Raw genomic sequence first — 20,696 nt, forward strand, 5'->3', positions numbered from 1 at the left:
ATACAAGGATGCAGCACAACCTACTAGGTTCAACTCTTTACAAGGGTAGATAACAGCAGGACAAGATGAAATGGTTTTAAGTTGAAGGAGGGAAGATTTAGGTTGGATATCAGGGGGAAGTTCTTAGCTATGAGAGTGGTGAGGTGCTGGAACAGCTGCCCAGAGAGGCTGTGGATGCTCCATCCCTGGAGGTGTTCAAGGCCAGGTTGGATGGGGCCCTGGGCAGCCTGGGCTGGTATTAAATGTGGAGGTTGGTGGCCCTGCCTGTGGTGGAGGGTTGGAGCTTCATGATCCTTGAGGTCCCTCCCAACTCAAGCCATTCTATGATTCTATCACAACTGCTTTCACTACAAATGTCTCCAGAGCACCCTAAAATCCTACCACAGCATCTCCCACCACCACAAGACACACGTCTGGGTTTCAGCCCTCAGCAGAACACAACCAGAACACAGAGGCAGCCTGGAGGACACATCCTGAGAGCCCAGCAGCCCCAAGGCCTCCCAGCCCGGCCCACAACAGGCCGAGCTCTGCTGAGTTGTTTATTTTCAGGCACGATATTTTCCAGCCCGATTTAAAATAACCGCTCCCAAGCACGTGTCAAAATCCTTTTCAGGTTAAGTCAGACCTTCTTCTTTTTTTTTTCCTCCCCTTCCTCCTTTTAAAAGAACTTCAAAGCCAAACGCTTGCGCGGCACTTCCAGTAATACGCTCATCTCTCAACTTCTTCGAGACCTTTGAAGTCTGTTGATGAAACTGGATGTAAAGTCTGAGATGGAGAGAGGAACGTGGGCTCTGGGGGGAGGAGAGGGCAGGCAGCAGTGAGCACAGAGCTCACAGCAATGGAGAAGAAAAAGAATTCAGAGCTGTGAGATTCCTCGTGCGCTCTGCACACAAATTTAATTGATTTAAAGGTCTGAAAAGTTCAGGGCTTGTCTCTATTTTCTTTTTAATTCAGCTATGTTAACAGAAAAGGGAAAATAAGATAGGGAAAGGTGGGTAGCTTTCATTCTTAAGCTTCCAGTACACAGTTTTAGTGCAAAAAAAAATTACTATCCCCTCTTATTTTTGTATTGAAACACAGCACAGCACTGTGAGGCCTCGAGATCGGGCACTGCTCTGCTGTGGGCTGGCAGCTCCTTGCCCTCCCTGGGCCCTTATTTCCTAAAGGCAGTGTGCAAGAGACAACTCGGATGGCAAGTGTGTGACACTACCAGCACTTGCCCACTCTGAGACCCCTTCAAATCAAGTCAGGGCTGTGACTGCACACGTACCGCCTCTATTCACAACCAAGAGCTGGGCTTCACGTATGTAAGCAAGCTGTTGATTTCTTTGGCTTTTAAATAGCCCATACCTGCATCGCAGGAACACAAGAAACCAACCTACTTCTTTCTCTACCTGCCACGCTGCTTTATTTGTTGGAGTCTTTCCATTCTGCAAATCCATAAAGGGACCCTTGGAATTACATACATCAAGCCAAAAACAAGAGGGGGGGGGATGAATCCAAAGAAACCCAATTTTCAGCTCGCTTCATAGAATATTCCATGCATTATAATTCCACTAAATATGCATAAATAGCTGAGCATTCACGCTGTAATGATTTGTGTTCCCAACCCGGCTGCAGGATCAGCCCTGACCAGGACGCTGTTTAAAACACAACCTGGTGCTTAAGGATTTTTTTTTTCTTCCTCTCTAGAAAAGTGCAAACACATCCAAGAACCCTTCCACTCGTCAGCTGTGAGCAGACAATTTATGGATCTTGAGAGCAAAATATGGATACCGGAGAGTTCACCGAGGCAAGCCAGCAAAACTGCTTTCATTTCCTGGATCACCTTCCTGCAACTCCAGCTCGTTCCACTAAATCAAGGCAAATCTCTGCATGGCCACACTGGTTTAAAACCTGACTGCCAGGACAGCTTACAGAGCCTAATAAACCAGGTTTAAACAGACTTAAGTATATCTGCGCAGATTTACAGACCTCGCTGCACAAATCCATGTCGTTTAGGCGCTGTGACCGTGTCGGGGTGGGATCTGAATGGAGGTGAGGATGCTCGCTGCCACGTCCCTTCCACAAAGCACCTCCCCTCGCTTACCCAAGGGCACCTGAGGGGAACGTCCTGCTGCTCCCTATGCCGAGATGTGCTGGAGTTGCTTCCCAGTCAATTGGGTGAGCACACGAGAGCCGACCAGCCTTATGGGGGAAAGAGGAGGACAGATATTGCAGGATTATCAGCACAGCAGCTATTCAGCCTGCATTTTCCCTGCAGAGCGTGCTGGCTCTCGCCCAAAGCCAAGCGAAGCCTAGTTTCTAACCTACATTTCCAGCCAGGTAAATTAGTTCAGGCTTCAAGAACCTCCAAACCAGTTCAGCAGATTCCCCTTTGCAAATGACAGGAGCCGTGCTGCTGACACATCCCTTACACTCAGACCGGGGCTCAGAAGCCCTCGAGTGCTTTGAGTTTTGTCCCACACCGTAGCCACAGCATTTCACATGGTCACCTCTACGTGGGGATGCTGCAGCAGAGGTACAATCCTGTTCTCAAAAGGTCTGATTCACACGCGAGGCTCCGTGCATAAACTTTGGAAGTGTTTACGAGCCAGCCTTCATTTTTACTACTGCAGCTACAGGCAAACAAACTATTCCAGATCCTGCTGCACCGGGTGAAGAGGTGAAGGCTTCTTGGCTGCTCTCATGCTTGCCACAAGCCCTGCATCATGCTGCTGCACCTCCAAGCTTCAGCAAAGCCATTCATGCAGCTCCTCCCAAGTCTATGTCAACTCCAAGGGATCCCCCCCTCACCCCCAACCTACTCTGGCCCCAAGGGATCCCTTCATGGACCCATTTCAGCTCCAATGGACACTTCCCAACCCACATCAGGTACAAGAGATCCCCTTCCAGTCCCAATGGATCCCAGTTCGACCCCAATACACACTCCCCAGCCCATCTGCTGTGACTTCAGGCTGCCCCATCACAACTCAGCTCCTCCACCTCTTGCCTTTGATTTAAACTGGAAGGTTTTTAGAAGCAGAACCCTCTTTTGCTCTGTTTTCCCATTAATCCCACCCCACTGCAAACCACGACCAGGGCTGCCAGGTGATGCAGCAATACAAACATACAACAAGCACCAGAAGTTGCTTGTTTCCATCTGCCAACAATTAAAGTACGTACGTAGAAGCAGTGGCCACATGCTGCTGGGTATATCACACATTACAATGGCCTTTCAGAAATACCCTGTTAGGATATTTACCTGTTACTCCACGCCATTCGTGCTGAAAATCCCGTCTTTAAAGGAAAAATCCAACTTGAAAACCCATTTTGTTTTAATTCCTCCTCTTTGATCAAAGAGATAAGAGCCACGCTTCAAAGAAACACAGTCAACCAGGCAAAACAAGAAGAACTCGTCATATAAATAGTTTCCTTAAACAAAATATACTGTTTTTCAGCTGGCAAACTATTTATGCAAGGGACAAGAGTATTTATAGCAGCAGCGCTCACACCTTCATTTCTGACAATCCCTGCACAGGCTCATGCAAAATCACCCCCCTCAGATCAGGAAGCAACAAGGTGCTGATCTCCAGCAGATCACTTGGGTTGGAAATACGCCTGTATAATTAAACCCCGTCGTCCCAAAAGGCAGCAGCTATTTGTAAGCAGCCCACCCAAGAGACCAGAGGAAAAGTCAACAGAGGGCACATGTTCCCCAACGTGGACTTTTACAACGTGAGAATGACAGCGCTACGACTCCAATAAAACCCCGAGTGGAAGTCTATGACTAATTTGACGAATTAGTCACGCAATTGTGAGCATGTGTCTTAGCATTATCAGAGGGCAAGGCTCGGGGAAAACATGAGCACTAGGATCGAAGTGAGTAAGATGCAAAGGCCCTTCTGCCTCCCCATCCTCCTTCTCCCCCCCCCCTTCCTCCAGGGATGCCTGTTTGTTTTGGAAGCGGGCATTTGCTCTGCCATATTGTTTGGCAACATCTTCCAAACAGCAGATACCCATCTTGAGCAAATAAGTTGAGATTTCACATTTCATCATGCCCCGTCGGCTGGGAGCCAGGTAAGGGTGCTGCCAGAGTTACTACTGTTTATTATCTACCATTGAGAGCAGTTTGTCCCCTCAAGTGGCAACTTGAACTTTAATCAGTTTCATAAAACAGAGCTGAAGGGTTTCGCCTCTTCCTGGGCTGCCCAACACATGAGTGGCTTTAACTCTCCCTTTTGTGGCTTTACAGTGTTTCTCTGTGCAAGAATCCTGCCTATACAGCTATCTATCTATGCACCACTGCACAGCTCCATACCAAGCTACACTTTTAACTTCCACTTATACAAAAGCAAGCTGACCTTTAGAGCGTGTATGTAGTTACCGAGGCAAAAGAGCCCAGCCTCTGACCTGCAGTGGGAAGTCAACACAGCATCTTTCTTCTTTATCTGCCCAGAGAAGGGTGGGTGCCCCATCCCTGGAGGTGCACAAGGCCATGGATGGGCCCCGAGCAGCCCAAGGTGGAGGCACCCAGCTCATGGTGGGGGTTGGGGGGCTGTAAGGTCCCTTCCAACCCGAGCCATGATATGATTCTGTCATCTCACAACTGGACGTGCCATGTGTATCACTCTTCATATACAACACACATACATGCAAATCTCCTACATGCACAACTACATCCTGCCAGCCCACGCTAAGCAGGACCATTTTTTAAGCCCCAAACACAAAGAGCTGAGCCCTGAGCCGGGCTAAAGAACCAGCCCAAATTTCCAGTGACAATCCACTTTGCTGTGTCACTCTTTTATTCCTTTTTGGCCGTGCCATATCTGGGAAGCACAAATCCAAACCCCTACAGCCGGCTAATCAAACTTCCAATGGCACAAAGCAGAACCCAACGGGAGTCATACCACCTTTCTGCCTCCAAACCACGCTCAACCACAGGAGCATCGCGCGGCCGTGACCCACTTCTCAGTGCCCAAAGGTCAAAGCACACCTCGGAAACAAGAGGGATTTCGGCACATCTAACAGCCGACATCGGAAGGAAGGAAGCAGCTTTTCCGCAACACATTTTCTACCACTAAATGTCACATGAAAGAGGGCAGCAACACCAACTCCCCCCCCCAAAAAAAAAACACCTCTCATGGGGTCACCCACTGCACGAGTGGGAGAGATGGAGCAGAGCAAGGACCCAAAACTTAAAGGCACTCCACGTCTCTCCCCCCACAAACAGCACCATTTCTCACCCGCAGAACCCCAAAACCCATCGGAAACCCCACGGCTTCTTTTCCAACCCTTCCAACTGTCAGTGCCCAACTTAAAACAGGAGGTGGGTCACCGGGAGGGGGTTACATCGTGCAAACAAAGAGCTGTCACACTGTCACCATGTCACCGTGCCACCAGCCCCGGGGGCCGCAGGCCCGCACTCCGCCTTCAGCCATCTTCCCCAAGGCTTGAGAGGGAAGGGATGGTGGGGAGGGGGGGGGGATATAGTGGAGGATAGGGAAGAGGGAAAGCGTTGTTTGTCCCCACTTGATTCCATCCACTTCCAACATTTCGATATTATTTTAACAAGAAGGGGCAGAAGGAGAAGGGATGAGGGTGTTCAGGCCCCGCTGATCCCCCCCCCCTTTTACCCTCCACCCTCGAGGAGGGGTCTCGGTGCTCACACAGGGGCACAGCGCTCCGCCCGCCGCCATGGCAGCCCCGTGCCCGCCCCCGCCGTGACAGCTGCGCCTCCCCGCGGGCCTGGGGCTGCCCCCGGGGCCCGACACACCCCCACCTCCCTCCTCCGTTCCCCCGTTCGCTCACCCACCTGCCGCCGCCCGGCTGACAGCCGCTCCGCTCCGTTCAACACCCCCCCACCCCTCCAAGCTCCGGCTCCGTGGGCTCAGGGCCGCCGCGTTTAAACGGGCGACAGCGACTCCCCCGGCCGGAGTTGGGCGACGGGGCGGCCCGGGGGGGAGAGCGATGAGAGGAGAAGGACAAGGAGAAAGCGGAGGGAGCTGCTGGGGCCCCGGTTCCCGCTGCGGGGCTCCCGGGCACCCGGGGCCCCCCCTGCCCTAAGCGGCTCGGTGCGGCTGCGGGGCTCCGGCTCTGATCGCCGCGATCCCTCCCGGCGGGACGGGGCGGAGCCGGGGACGGAGGACGAGGGGGCGGTGTCGGAGGAGGCCTAACACCAACCCTCCTCCTCCTCCTCCTCCTCCTTTCAGCCGCCATCTTCCCTCCCCCCCTCCTCCCTTACTCCTCCCTCTCCGCCGCAGAGCGGAGCTCGGGCTGTGGGGCAGCGGAGGGGCCGGGCAGGGCCAGGCCGCCATCAGCCCCACACAGCTCGGCGTGAGGCCACGGCGGAGGGAGGAGAGGGGGAGGGAAGGGGGCGGCGGGCGCCATCTTGGAGCCGGGGGGGCTGTGCTGGAGCCATGGGCAGCTCGGCCCTGCCGGCACCTCAGAGCCGGGTGGTTGGGAGGTTGTGGATGCCCCGTCCTTGGAGGTGTTCAAGGCCAGGTTGGACGGGGCCCTGGGCAACCTGATCTAGTAAAGGTGTATGTTTGGTGGCCCTGCCAGGCAGGGGGGTTGGAACTACACGATCCTTGAGGTCCCTTCCAACCCGGGTCATTCTGTGAGAGGCCATCACCTCTCATCCTATCAGTGTTATTTAGGAGCAGATGCTGACCTGTAGGAAGCAATAAGGTCTCCCCTGAGGTCTGCTCTGGACTGACCCATCCCAGCTCCCTCAGTTGCTCCCCATAGCACTTGTGCCCCAGACACTCCCCAGGGTCATTAAGGTTGGGAAAGACCTCTCAAATCAGCTCTGAGGAACCAAAACCTTTGGCAGTAGCATCAGATGGGCACCAAAACCAAGGAAGGCAGTTTGTGGAGCGACTGCTTCCTGCTGTCTTCCATTTCCACAGCAAGCTGCTGCAAGTGGAACAGCCTCCCTTGCTCCGTGAACTGCTTTATCGCATCCCGGCTGTATCTCGTTACATTATTCATCGTCTCTGTGGAGCTGTGAAATCCCCAAACACCTCCTGTGTCACGAGGTAAAACAGCTCAATGGGTTGAATGGTTAAAAGAAGAGCTGAGCTTCAGGTGGCTCATTCTTTTCCATGGGGGCTCTTTATTCCTCTGGGGTTTGCAAGAGCATTTGTTACAGCAGAACAAATCGGCCCTGAAAGGCCCAGCCAAACACATGAGATCGCACATCCACCCACACCATCCAAGTGTTGTCTTCCTTGGAAACCTGTGTCTTTGAGGGGGATCCACGCAGTCACCTCTCTGCTTCCCAAAGAGGAAAACCCCACAGATGTATGTCATAACTGCCTCCTTATCTCTGGGATGGATAGGCTGAGCCTGAGTTAACCCTTTGGCGGGTGCAAGGCATGGGGATGGTGAGGGTGGGCATGTAGCTTGTTTGCTCTCATTTGGGGATCAAAAAGGCTTCTCTTGGGTTATTATTCCATCATGGTTTACTGCATTTGTCGATAAAATGGTATATATTTCAGCTAGGCAAACTGTTGATTAATGTATATATATATACATGTTAATCTAAAGCATTAATTAAATTTCAGGGTCGTGTACGTGAACAAAAGCACCGAAACAAGTGAGAAAGCAGCAAAGAAACAATGCAAAGGAGAGCGGTGACCTGCAGTCATACACCCAGAACAAATGTGCTGCAGAACTCTGCAAGGCAACCAAGTAACACTTCTGATTCTCCTTTAATTGCATACTTAGTAGGGGCTGGGGCAACGCTCCGCGCCGCTGCATGCTGCTGCATGACCCTTTGTTGCAACACATCTAGGTGGAAGTGCTAATAGATTCCTTCTGGTCCTGCTCCCTTTGTGACAGCCAGCGAGGGAGGAAGCTGTGTGTCCCCGAGTTGTGCGAGCTGCCAGCTCTGCACTGCCTCTGCAGGCTGTGCCCACTTTGCCTTTTACACAAGCACAAAATGCTCAGCCTTCATCGCTAACGCAAAGTGGGGCTCAATGTTCATACATTCCCCTCCACGAGTCCCTGATGAGAACACAGCTATGAGCTAATCTAAGGCAGGAGGAGCATCTGAAGTTTTCGGTGATATTAACACCGAGAAGTAAAAAGCCATTTTTATTACTTTAATCTGCAAGTTAATTTTTAAATGGAATGCGGGTTACAAACAATGCCGTTTTTAAGTACATTACGGCGCTGTCAGGCTGTGACAATTTAAATGAATGAGACTTCGAAACGTATTATGAAAAAGATTAAATGTCTCATTCAAATACACATGGCAAAAAAATGAAATCCATCAGTAAAATGAAATAATTATTATAAAACTGCCTGGAATTAAATCCAACCTCCCCCCCCTCCACCGGGTAATTGAGGCTGCGGTGGGTGAGACTTTATCTGAGAGCAGTTTTAATTTCCAGCTGACTGCAAATGACAAATAATTTACTGTTGCCAGATCTTTCTCGCCTGAGCACTTTGTAAAACAAGATGATATGATTATCTTCGTTTTACATTTACAAAGCGGTGTTTAAGAGGCTTAAGTGGAGGTCAAGCAATGAGTGGGAGCAATTGTAGGATCACCAGCCAAAACAGCGTGGAGGTTTTCTGGTTGCCCTGGTCCCTGTTGGATGCTGTCACCAACAGCCCAGTTTCACATGTAACTCAATTGGGCTAAAGGCCATTTTCAGGTTGTGGTCCAGTTTATGAAGCAGCTCTGTCACGTTGGATATAGGTTCTATCATAGAAACATAGAATCATGGAATGGCCTGGGTTGAAGAGGACCACAATGACCATCCAGTTCCAACCCCCTGCTGTGTGCAGGGTCACCAACCAGCAGCCCAGGCTGCCCAGAGCCACATCCAGCCTGGCCTTGAATGCCTGCAGGGATGGGGCATCCACAGCCTCCTTGGGCAACCTGTTCCAGTGCGTCACCACCCTCGGGGGGAAAAACTTCCTCCTAAGATCCAACCTGAACCTCCCCTGTCTCAGTTTAAAGCCATTCCCCCTTGTCCTATCACTGCTCACCCTCTGTGATTCTATTGTAAGAGACTCTTATAAGCCACAAGTAGCCACTGTGTAGTCATTCAGAAGGCAACATTAATAGTATTGAGTCCTTTAAAGCCTCTTGGCCATGTTCAGCACTGTAATAAGTTATTTCTTTGATGACAGCACTGCATCCACTTGGTGTGAGTAAAGATCTTCACGTGCCTTCTGAATTTGGGCTTGATTCTGTTCCATGCTGAACCCTTGATGAGTGTGGAGCTTTTCACCTTACTTATCCATTACAGATGTCACGGAGATGTTATAACCAGTCTGACTGAGGGTTAAGAATGCTGGGTGTGGCAGCAGCAGAAGGTACAAATGGCAGAAGGATACACGAATGGCATTTGGTGGCGGCATCCGGACAAGCAAGTCATTGCAGTACAGGTGCAGTACAGGGACGGCACCTCCACGGAGTGAAGCAGCATTGTATTCCAGTGGAGGAATAAGTGAGACCTGAGGATGGACACCTCTTGTCCTCCAGCTCATCCCAATGGGAGGCAAAGCTCTGGCTAGAACTTGGCACTTCTGAGCATAGGAATGTGAGAATACCATAGAATCACCTGAGTTGGAAGGGACCCCTGAAGGCCATCTGGTTCAAATCCCCTGCACTGAACAGGGACACCCACAGCTCCATCAGTGCTCAGAGCCCCATCCAGCCTGACCTTGGCTGTCTGCAGGGACAGACTAAATCTCCCCTCATTGAGTTTGAAACCATTTCCCCTTGTCCCATCAATACGACTGAAATCAGCTTTAATTTATCTCCTCTTTTCTGAGGTCCCTGCAGGTGTGCGATACTGCTGCTGCCTCGATGTGCCATCATTTCCTGTGTGACAGCCTTTAAGACCACCACAGGGTGTGAAAGTTTCGGGTTTTTCTCAGCAGAAGACACACTTTTGCTCACACAAAACCCCGTGCCAAGAGCTGAACATTTTAACACACTGATTTTACCCCTTTTTCTGTACATCTTATTTATACAGCACTGCAACCACGCCGTAGCCGAGATGAATGCATGAGCCCACTGAGGTTAACTGGTTGTTGCACATGCAGACACCTCCTTAGCCCATAAGGTTGATACAGCACCTTGGCTTGGCTGCACACTGCAGGGCTCTCAGCATGCTGGAGGAAATCCTTGCCGGGATAGTTGGAGGCAGTGCTTGCTCCCAGCACCGCTTGGGGAAGCCTTAATGAAAAGCAGCTCATCAGCAGTTACGTAACCTAATGATAATCCGGCTCAGGCCGGGCAATGCTTAAAGCCACAGCGTCTCTCTGCTGTGACCTATTTAATGCTCGATGCAAGGGCAAAAGTATGCAGCGTGTAACTTCGCTGGGTCTCTTAGGTCGAGTCATTGCCTGTCGGTAGGAAAGCCCCTTGCATGCGTTTCTTCTGCTTTCTTGAATGCAAAGCGACCTCTCTGGGTTTGTCGGTGGCTTTTTATGGCATTGGTTCCAGGCACGGGCTCAGCTCAGAGCAAATTGTAAACAATTAGAAGGAAAACGCTTAATGTTCCGCAGGAAACTCGGAGTGCTTTTCATTTCAGCTTCAGAAGCTGCGGAGGGGTCTGGGGGTATCTCGCAAAGCGCTCCTAACGCTGTGTCCAACCACACAGCAAGCTTTTGTGTTTTTATTAGACCTCAGAGACCAAAAATGTGTGCTCCCACATTCCAGGGGCATATTGACATTTGACTTAAGAAATTCATTACGATTGCGCTGGCATAACTGAGACTCACACAAGTGGGCAGCCCCCGCCGTTGTTTTTTACCTCTCGGTCTACAGAAATATCAACAAGAGATTAAAGGCAGAGATGTTGATTCAGATCTCAGCGTTTAATCTGACCACAGATGGTGTCAAAGAGGGACAGCCATGCAAAATAGCAACAGATTTTTTCCTAAACAATCGCTTTTTTGTTTAACACACAGCGAGTCTCCCAATTTAAAATATAGAGGAAATCTCAGTTTCCTACAGTCCTCCTCCGAGGGAGCTTTGAGGCGTTATGAATGGGCTGATTTCTGTTAATGATTAATAACGTGTTTATATATCTCTGCTTAACTAAAGTTATTATTGTAACTATTATTAATTCCTATCTTCTGTAGGGTAAATACGCAGTTCCTCGTGACGCCGGACAAGTTAATGACACAGCTGTTTGCAGGAAGGAGCTTGCAACGTTGCGCCGAGCAGAAGAAATACGGCCTGTTATGTGTAGGTATATTCACTTTAGAAGACACACCGACACAGAACCTCGTTGATTTGGCATCAGTGGTGCCAAGACTCTCTATTTACTGCCATAGGGAATACCAGGCTTTGCAAAAGTCTATCACCATTCATAGTACTTAGTTCCAATGGATTCCTGCAGCAGGCTGTTGCTCAATGAGTCTTTAAAAGCTGATCCTTGGTGCCCGATATTAGGCAGCTTCAAGTCAGAAATTGAATTACTTTGAAAAAGATTTACAGAAGTTCACATTGGTGCAGGTATTGAAATTTAAAAGGGAATAATAATAATAATAATAATAATAATAATAATAATAATAATATTGAGATTGTATTTGTTGACGTTTGGAACGTCTTCCTGTAGAGCCTGTAACCAAAACACGGCTGCATTGTACTCATGTTTCAGAAACAGAAAGTGGAACTAAGTGCCATTTATTAAAATAGTGTGGCTGGTTATAAGCTCTAAAGGGAAATCAAGTAACCTCATTTCTTTATCTCATCTGAGCAAAAGGCCAAAGTGTGGGGGTGGGGAGAGGCACTTCTTCACTTTCAGTCCTCTCAAGTGTTACTAATCACAGAAGCACAAACCATTTTAAACTGCCTTTTTACAAAGCTTCAGAGCCCTACAGAGTGGACTTCAATCAGAAGCTGAGGTGATGTTTCTAGGTGACTGAGGGCTGAAGGGTAAGGGCTGAGCAGCTCCTTCCAGCACAGCCAGGGCACTCGGCTAATTGGCTGACACTGAAAATAAGAGAGTTTTTTTCTTCTTCCTTCCCGAAAGGATTTTTGTTTGTTGCTGACTCTGTGGTGTCAAACTTAACGTAAGATACAGATTGATTGTTTTGGTCTGTATGCACGTGGCAGCTCCCGGCAGGGTTGGTATGGCGTGTCCTTTTTTGGCAGTCATACTGCAGAGACCAAGCACTGAAGAGGGAATAAAACAGAGCTGTTCTCTAACCCTACAGAGCCGGTCCCACTGAGAACTCCCTCTATTTACTCATCTGCACTTAAAGACTGTCAGTTTTATTCAGATGTCTACTCAGTCTGCGAAATGCTTTCCTTAACCTACTTTTAATGCCTTTGAAGTATCATCTGCTTCACTAGTTTGAAGAGCTCTAAAGCCCTCGCGCAGCCAATAGGCACTTAAGTGCTTACTTTTAAACCCATGAGCAGCTCCATGAGGCGCGCAAGAATTGCCGCAGTGAGACAGATCTGTCAGTCCGTCTCCTTCACTCTTTTATCTCCAACAGCACTCGACACCAGATTCCTGCTGGCTTCGGTGCCCCTTCCCCTGGGCACGGATACTTCCCCTGTGCTGATGCTGTACCATCAGCTTCCCCACTGATCGGGGCTCCTACAGCATGATGGATAACCCCAAAGAGCTCACACCCCCACAGCAAGCTCTGGCTTTCTGTCCTGTCTATCCCTGCCAAGGATCACTTAACACTAAATCCCATTCAGTTGCACCTCAAAGCAATGGAACTGTGGAGTCCCCATCCCTGGAGGCATTCAAGAAGGATGTGGGCAGTGGGCACGGTGGGGGTGGGCTGGGGTTGGACCTCTGTCTGCTCTGCTCCAGGCCTCAGTGCAATCCTGTGCAGCTAATTAGGTCCTTACTTGTAGCAGAGACTCCTGCAGAGGCGGATGCTTTAACCTGGATAACGGATGCACCAGAAGTGATTAGAAATGCAAGAAAAAACACGGGAAGCAATCAAAGAGGGAGGAAAGAGGTAAAGGTGATGCTTTGCAGGAGAAGTGGGAAGCAGTGCTTGCAGTTAGATGGGATGAACTCCATCATATCAAATCAAGGTCCAAAGGGGAAATGGAGACCCCTGTCACAACCTGAAACAAAGTCACAAATAAAGTTGTCTCTGTTTTGTCCTTCATAGGAAGCACAGGAGAGGAATGAGGATCCATTGCATGATTCTATGAGTCTACAGTTCTATAATGCAACATTTTTTTCTGCTTCGGTTGCTTTTCTTCCCTATTTATGTGTATGGAACAACTTTCCCTGTTGGTTAGCTGCTGTGGCTGCAGAAAGGAGCAAGAAGGGAGCTGAAGCAAAGAGAGGGCAGAGAAAAATGGTCCAATTCAGCAGCAGTTCCAGCCTCAAACATGGGCAGCTCTGTGTGTCTGCTGCTATCAGTCTGTGCTACCCCTGCAGCACCTGGATCCCTGCTAATGCTTTGGGGTGCTGGCACACAGGCTCTGAGCTCACCAGGGTCCTATGTGAGGTTAGAGAATCACAGAATCATGAACTTATGGAATCACAGGGGTTGGGAGGGACCTCTGGAGATCATCAACCCCCTGCTAAAGCAGGTTCTCTACAGTCAGTACAAATGGCAATAACCTGACGTGGAGATGTTGTCTGTGCTCTGGCTGGCTGAAAATGACTGTGAATAAGAATTACAATGGAGCATTGTCATCAGAGTGACCAGAGATGTGAAAGGAGAATAACGTTCCCATTAAAACTGAATGAATGTAAAATCCCACAACAGAGTGGAAACTGAACACTGGGAATGGGAAGTGCTCAGATTGTGTCTCTGTCCTTTTGGCAAAAGGGATCCTCCCAGAGCAAGCAGCAACCTGTCGTTTCAGCAATGCAAGGCTTCCCCTCAGTGGCAGCAAGGCAGCAGGGTGTCCTGCTGCTCCACCACAATAAAAGCATTTGGGTTGGTTGTTTTTTTTTCTTTCAAAGGCAAAGTCCAGTAAAAACGTGGCTCTGAAGTAAGGGAAATATTTACAGCAGAGGTTGCTGGCTGGGCTGGGTGTAATGGTATACAGCACTACGAGAGGCCAAAGTGATACTACTTTATGCGCCAAGAGTTTTTAACTCCTTTGGTATAGGAGACAGCTGCCTACACAAGGCACTTAGGAAACAAATGAAACTCGAGCACTGTCATATTGGGATCATAAAATAAGGACAAAAGCAACAAAAACGGGTATATTTTTTTTACAAGGAAAGGATTAACTGGAGAACAGCGGTCACAGGGCTAAAGCTCATACCCAAGTGCAGCTGGTGAGATGGCTGACAGCACAGGAGGCTCTCCCAGAAATGAGGTCTTCTTGCAAAAACACCCATCAACATCTATTATCTAAAAACTGATGTCCAGGTTGATTTAAGTTCCAATCCTGGAGATGAAATCGGACCATGGTATTAAGAGACACATGAGCTCAGAAAAGACGACAGCCAAATTGTCTATGTATGGGCAGACTGCATTTGCCTTACCCCAAAAGATTTACCAGTTGCTATGGTTACTCAATATCACAGCTCAATAGATTGGTAATGTGAACTGATAGATCTAGAAATACACTGCAAAATGGTATTAAAGAGGTCCTGCTGAAACACAGCCTGAAAAATCCTGTGCTCCTGATGAGGCGGAAGCACTTTGCTCCTGGTTCCCAGATGCATGGCAGGGGTCCCATCAAATAGCAGTGAGATGTGTGCTTGGTGTCTTGTGCAGCCAGGGGTGTAAAACACACGTCAAAGGGGTAATAACTATACCTAATTTCTCCAGGCACTGCCAACAGGAGTCCCACCTGCAAGTCCCAGCCTTACTGATCCTCTCACAGTCAGATTTTACTCAATGCATTAAAAACTCAACACATCGCCTCATTATAGGTTGCTGTGGTCACAATGTGGCCTAGATTGGAAGAGACCTTAAAGAATATTGTTTAGTTCCAACTCCCCATGGGGTTGCCAACCAATGATGGCAGATGAAAGACCAAAACCAGGTGTTTCTTTCTGCTTTTTGTCTCCCAGCTGTTCTCCAGCTCCAACAGACCAGCTGGGAGAGCAAGAGAAGGGAAAAGCCCACGGCATGATGGTGCAGAAAGCAGGAAGCAGAGACCTCCATCAGCAAGATGAGAAAGCAGAATTTCTCTTCCATAGGGGTTTAATAAGGGAAAATTCAGAAATGACCAAGTTTGAGTGCTGTGCTGGTACAGAGACGGTGGAGGTCAAAGGTGGGAATAGAGTGGGCAGAAATATGACAGCTTTTAAAGGGCAGCCAGGGAAGACGTGCAAACACTGAGAGCGTTTTAAAGAAGCAAAGAGATGAAAACCAGCCTGACAAAAAAAAAAAAAAAAAAAGCACATTACATGAGAAAAACTGCAACAACAACAAAAGTGGAGAATAAGAAGAGAAAAAGGAAAGCCCAAAGGGACCATAATGCCATTTTTTTTGTTGTTGTTTTTACAGAGAGCTTCAACTTCTTCATTCAATTTTTGGAATGCCAGCTTCATTTGTGGTTTTGGCGCTGCCCTTACAAATAAATCAGGCAGCATTTTACCAACATCCGCCTGCGAGGAGGTGAGAGGCTTTTGGAAGTCCTTTTGAGATGGCTGGGGTAGCCTTGCTGATGGGAAAATTGGCCAAGAGGCCACCAAGGCTGGCATTGGGTTTTCCATTGACTTCTTAGAAAGCATGTTTTTGTTCTGCAACAACAACAAACAAACAAACAACCCACCAACATTCTGCAGGGTTTGTCCTGCTAAAAAGGCAGAGAAAATACTATCAGAAAAGGCTGGTGCACTCCCACTACTGACACAGCATCTCCTCACTGCAAAGAGCACGTCGACATTGCATCATCTAAAAGGTAAAAATTAAATAGGCCAAAAACGAGATGATAATGTACAGATTGGAAAGCCAACAGTGCACAACTGGAAATGTCCCTCCATTGAATAGCTCCTTGCCAAAAGGTCTTGGACAACCATTGGAACCATCTTCGTGGCACCCAATAGAGGTTGGAGGGCTTGGGCCATTGGGATTTTGTGTGTCCGTGGAACTTGATGGGATTTTCTTTATGTTTTGCTCAGTGAGAAAGGGAAGGGATCATCCTCATGGGGCTGTTTCACTGCAAAGGGAGGGAGGATAGGTTCCTCAAGGGAATTTGGGCAAGTTTTGTGTTGGGAAAGCAGGGCTGAGATGTGGCAATAGGACCCCTTGGAGCTGGGAATAGGGGTTGAGAGAACTAGGAAGCCGTCAAACTCACCACTGTCTGCATCCTCACTAATGGAAATGAAAAGAACGCTTAAATATAATTATACTTCATGCAAGACTTAAAGAAAAAAGCAACAGGATTGCCGATTTCAGTCTGTATTTGCATAGTGCTGTGAGATCCTGGCAGAGCAGTGTGAAAGCAGTGAGAAAACACGTGCCTTTGCAGCATTGCTTCTTAGCTTACAACACCCAGGGAAGAAACTTCCCTCTGTACCACGGCTTCTCTCTGACACCTCTCACCTTCCTTCTGTTGGATTCTTCTCTTTTTCAACTTAACCTCCCTATTCCCACAGAAGCTTTGTTTCTCATCTTTGTACTTGATCTCCTACATCAGAGAGTCGCTGCTTCTTCAGCCGTGCAGCGTTTGCCCTGCCCATGCAGATGACAAATTAATCTAACATTTCACGTCCCAGAAATACTTACTATTTCTTCCCTACCTTTTGTTCTTGCCATTGCAGTACTGCTCAAATGGGGAGCCTTGCCTCCCTGGGGGAGCTCCGCTTTCTTCCCAGGGAGACCACAGCGAGTCCAAGGGCAGTGAAAAATGGAATATTATTTTCTTGCTGGCTTAGTGATTTTCATTTAGGATTCAGCAAATGCAGAGCCATCTGCTATGTATGAAATATCCAATAATAGTTCTCCAGTTGCTGAATTCAAAGTGGAAACAGGCCAGCAGCGTGCCTGGCTTGCATCAGAGCTCCTCGGTGAGTGCACGCAGCCAAGATGCACCCATGGCTTTGCCACCTGAATGTAGAAGTGCTGCCAGAATCATGGCGACTTGGAGGTGGGACTAGAGGTCAGAGGGGTGGGGCTTTATGTTTTCCCTCTGTTAGTGATCCTGATTGTTGTTGTTCTTCATTTAGTGTGTGCATGGTGACATGGTACTCACAAGCCATAGTATCAATGTGTTTGCATGCAGAAGTGCTGGTTCTCTCCCTGGAAACTACAGGACCTTCATCATCAACTGAATGGTCTTCACAGTCCCCTCCACCCCAAACCATGACTGGATCCTGTGATTCTATCAACTCACAGGTGCTGGAAACAGGTTTAGAAGTTCAAATAAAAGCTTTGCTGCTGTTATTGAAATTCCTTAATTTCCCTTCCTTGCACGAAGTGAATACCCTGATACCTGCAGAACTACCTGGTAGCACAGCCATTTCTGTTGTTGCTGTAGCACTGCTAGGCTGTGTGAAGGAGACTGACACAAAGATTTTCCCATCCTCTGTTTCAGATCATCTGTGTTTGGGACCATCTCTTTTGGGCCATTTATGCTTGGGACCACCTATGTTTGGGTCTATTTATGATTGGGACCATCTCTTTGGAACCATCCATGTTTTAGATCATCTATGGCTGGGATAATCTCTTTGGGACCATCTGTTTGGTATCGTCTATGACTGGGACCATCTCTGTGGAACTATCTCCTTGGCTCTGGCTCTACGGCTGACACTTGGATCATCTATGTTTGGGACCTTCTATGATTGGGGACCATCTAGGCAGACCTCACCCACACTGAGGATTTTAGCATTAACACAGCCTCTCCAACATAGTTACACCTATGTAAATATCATATTAATACAGAATTGGTGCAAATTATGGCTCATGGAGTGTACACTTTTTGTATGGAGAAACTTTAGGGTATAAAAAATAGGCTGGGGACTGCATGACAAAAGGAAGGAGCCAAGGACTGTCATGAAACCCATCCTCATCCCATGTTTTCACACTGCTCCCTGAAGTCTTAGGATAAAAAGCACAGTGCACTGTTATGCACAAATCTTTATGCCACTGCAAGTTCCCTCTGGTCTCCTTCACCCCGGTATGGCCACTCAGAGCAGAGTGCCCAGCACCACGGCCAGGGGCTTTGGGAGATCCCTATTTCCACTGCGATCGGTGGGAGTTCAGTTCACAACAAGAAGCAGGAGCTTGATTTCCATTGTTCATCTCCTGGCTCCTCACCACAGTATCAACCAGCCCTGGGAACAGTGGCTCGGTAACCCGGGCAGCTTCTCAGATGATGCAAAGCAATGCTGAGCCCTGCAGACCCTGATCTGCCCAGCCTGAGGGTTGGCCCTCATGACCCAGTGTTGAAATGAGGATAACTTTATTTACCTTAATCATAAGGATGTGGAAAGGGCAGATGTTTTCGAGCCTCGCATAGTGGAAAAAATTGTAATGTGTCACTATCAATGAATCCCCCTCAAAATACAGGCGCTCCTAGCAGCAAATCTAAAATGAGAATTAAATGTGAAAAGACACCACTCCCACTATTAATTTCTTCGCTGCGTTGTTCCCTTTCCTCTTTTATTCCTCCTCATTTTCAGACCCTTGCCAACAGATCCTTGGCAGCTCTCATAAAAGCAATTATCATTTTTAGCGAGGGTTTTGCAGTATTTTGTCTTGATTCTGGAACTGCTCTCCCTCTGTGCCATCCTCCCTCCTGCCCCAGCTCTGCCATGGATCCGCACTGCTCACAAATTCATCCTGACAAATCCCAGAACCCTGGACCTCCAGGGTGCTTGGGGCTGGAGGTGCCTCGGATCCCTCTGGTCCACCCCCTGCCACATCAGGGTGCCCAGCATCATGGCCAGAGGGTTTGGGGGATCCTCAAGGAAGAGACATTTCTCATTGGCTTGCTCCCTGGGATAAATGGTTCTGCACATCTCTGTCGCTCAGCTGTCACACAGCTGGATGGGGCTGGATGTGTGTGGCTGTCACGGCAGCACTTGCCCAGATGTTGGCACCTGACAGATGGAACAGATGGATGGGAGACATCAGTGCAAGGTCCCAGCCCAGTGTGCTCACTCACGAGATGCAGCCCTCTCCGCTGCAAGTAGAGTCATTGAGTTATCTAGGTTAGAAAAGACCTTCAAAACCATCGAGTTCAACAGCTGACCTGACCCACCAAGTCCCATCATTAATCCATGTTCCTTAGTGCCGTACCCACACATCTCCTAGATATCTCCAAAGATCATAGAATCATAAAATCATAGAACCATGGAATCAGAGAATGGATGGGATGGAAAGGACCTTAAAGCCCCCCAGTCCCAAATACTGCTATGGGCTGATTGCCCTCAACCACATCAGGCTGCCCAGGACCCCATCCAGCCTGGCCCTGAGTACCTCTAGGGATTAGGCGCAACAGAGACGGGGACCTCACCTCTTCTCTGGACAGTCTTTTCCAATGAGCACCTTCACTATGAAGACATTCTCCCTAATAGCCAGTCTACACCTACCCTGGCACAATTTGAGACCATCAGCTCACTGAATGCACACAACTCCAATCTTTTCTGCATTCGCCCTGTATCTCATTGTGTTTGAGGGTCTCAGCAGGCATCACTGTTGCTGCTAGGCAAAAATCCCCTCCCTATAATCATTTTTTATTCACAAAAAGGCCTGGAAATAGGGATTTCACAGTGAAAAGTTAAAAACCCTTGGGATTCCCTTCTTCTCCAGGAGGTTGTGGAGCCGGGTGGGACTCCAGCTCCGGCGCCGCCGATGGGGACGCACGACAGATGTTCCTAATTGGGTCACATGTGCCTCATCCCTCCCCAAAACCAGCCTGCCGTGTGGCTCTGCTTCCCTCCTCCTCCTCCTCCTCCTCCTCCTCTCGCCATCCCGGAGCAGACGGAGTGGAGCCGAGCTCGCGTGTGACATCGGGGAGCGGGTGCAGCCTCCACATCCCACTGCTGCTCTCGCTGTTCCTATTTGTAAGAAAGATCCCCTTCATCCTGCCGGCAGGCCGGGCGCTGCTGCTATACATCACTGCATATTTTCCACTTGAGATCAATACCGCAGCCCCCAGTTGCACTGAATGGCCCTGCTGCCGTGGGGGCTTCCTGGGCTCCATTTGGAGGATGACATGGAGCAGCGCGGTGGCCCCAGAGCCATGTCCCCTGCCCTGCCACTTCTCATACCCCATCTCCGTGCCATCATCTTCTCTGTGCCACCATCTCCAGGCAGAGCTCTGCCAACAGTTTATTTTATTACATTCCACCACGTGAAAACAAAAACCTCTTGGCAAACAATCTGACCACTCCGAATTTATTTGTCGCTTTTTTTTTCTACCTCCCCCCCTCTCTCTTTGCTTTTTGCTTTAACAATTCTGCATTGTTTGGGGCTGTTGCGCTTGCTAGGAGTCTCGGGTTTCGTGCATTCATCTGCTCTTGTCTTGTCAGATCTGTCGGCTTGGCTCCTCGCACGCACGCTCTTCCGTCTCCAAACCATTCTTTTTCACTTTACGTCCCTCTCCTGCCAGCTCTGACTCGCTTTAACTACGCCGCACGTTTGCTTTCTGCACTTCCAGCTTCCAAAAGAAAGAGAGAAATGCCTAAATACACCATTTGATGGGCGAAACTCCTGGCCGGTTTTGCGATAGCTCTCAAATGCTGAATGAACCTTCAGGATATGTCACTATAGCACTGCGAGTCACAAACACATACGGTGGCAGAGCTGGTGTCTGCTCCTGGCCATGCATACATGGATCTGGAGCA

The 20,696-nt window shown here is 48.9% G+C and overlaps 1 protein-coding gene and 1 long non-coding RNA gene across 16 annotated transcripts in view; one reads left to right on the forward strand and one right to left on the reverse strand.

Annotated features, from left to right (window-relative positions):
* Positions 1-6,131, reverse strand: part of NCOA1 (nuclear receptor coactivator 1) — a 134,367-nt gene extending 128,236 nt beyond the window's left edge. For all 4 annotated transcript variants that reach the window (XM_015859674.2, XM_015859671.2, XM_015859675.2 and 1 more), the window contains exon 1: positions 5,795-6,131. The gene's annotated coding sequence lies outside the window, so the exon portion shown is untranslated. The remainder of the gene's footprint in view (positions 1-5,794) is intronic.
* A 59-nt stretch (positions 6,132-6,190) lies between these two features.
* On the forward strand, positions 6,191-19,699 carry LOC107312354. 12 transcript variants are annotated; one of them, XR_004306562.1, is made up of 5 exons: positions 6,191-6,315; positions 6,891-7,019; positions 7,548-7,674; positions 11,092-11,197; positions 12,457-15,299. It is a non-coding gene; the product is annotated as an uncharacterized LOC107312354 (long non-coding RNA). The 12 variants fall into 12 exon arrangements; XR_004306563.1 differs by lacking the exon at positions 6,191-6,315 and adding an exon at positions 6,326-6,483; XR_004306560.1 differs by lacking the exons at positions 6,191-6,315; positions 12,457-15,299 and adding exons at positions 15,409-17,241; positions 17,441-19,699 and having other exon boundaries at positions 6,531-7,019.
* The last annotated feature ends 997 nt before the right edge of the window (positions 19,700-20,696 follow it).

Source organism: Coturnix japonica, chromosome 3 (genome assembly GCF_001577835.2).
Source record: "Coturnix japonica isolate 7356 chromosome 3, Coturnix japonica 2.1, whole genome shotgun sequence".
In the NCBI taxonomy this organism is placed as follows: Eukaryota; Metazoa; Chordata; class Aves; order Galliformes; family Phasianidae; genus Coturnix; species Coturnix japonica.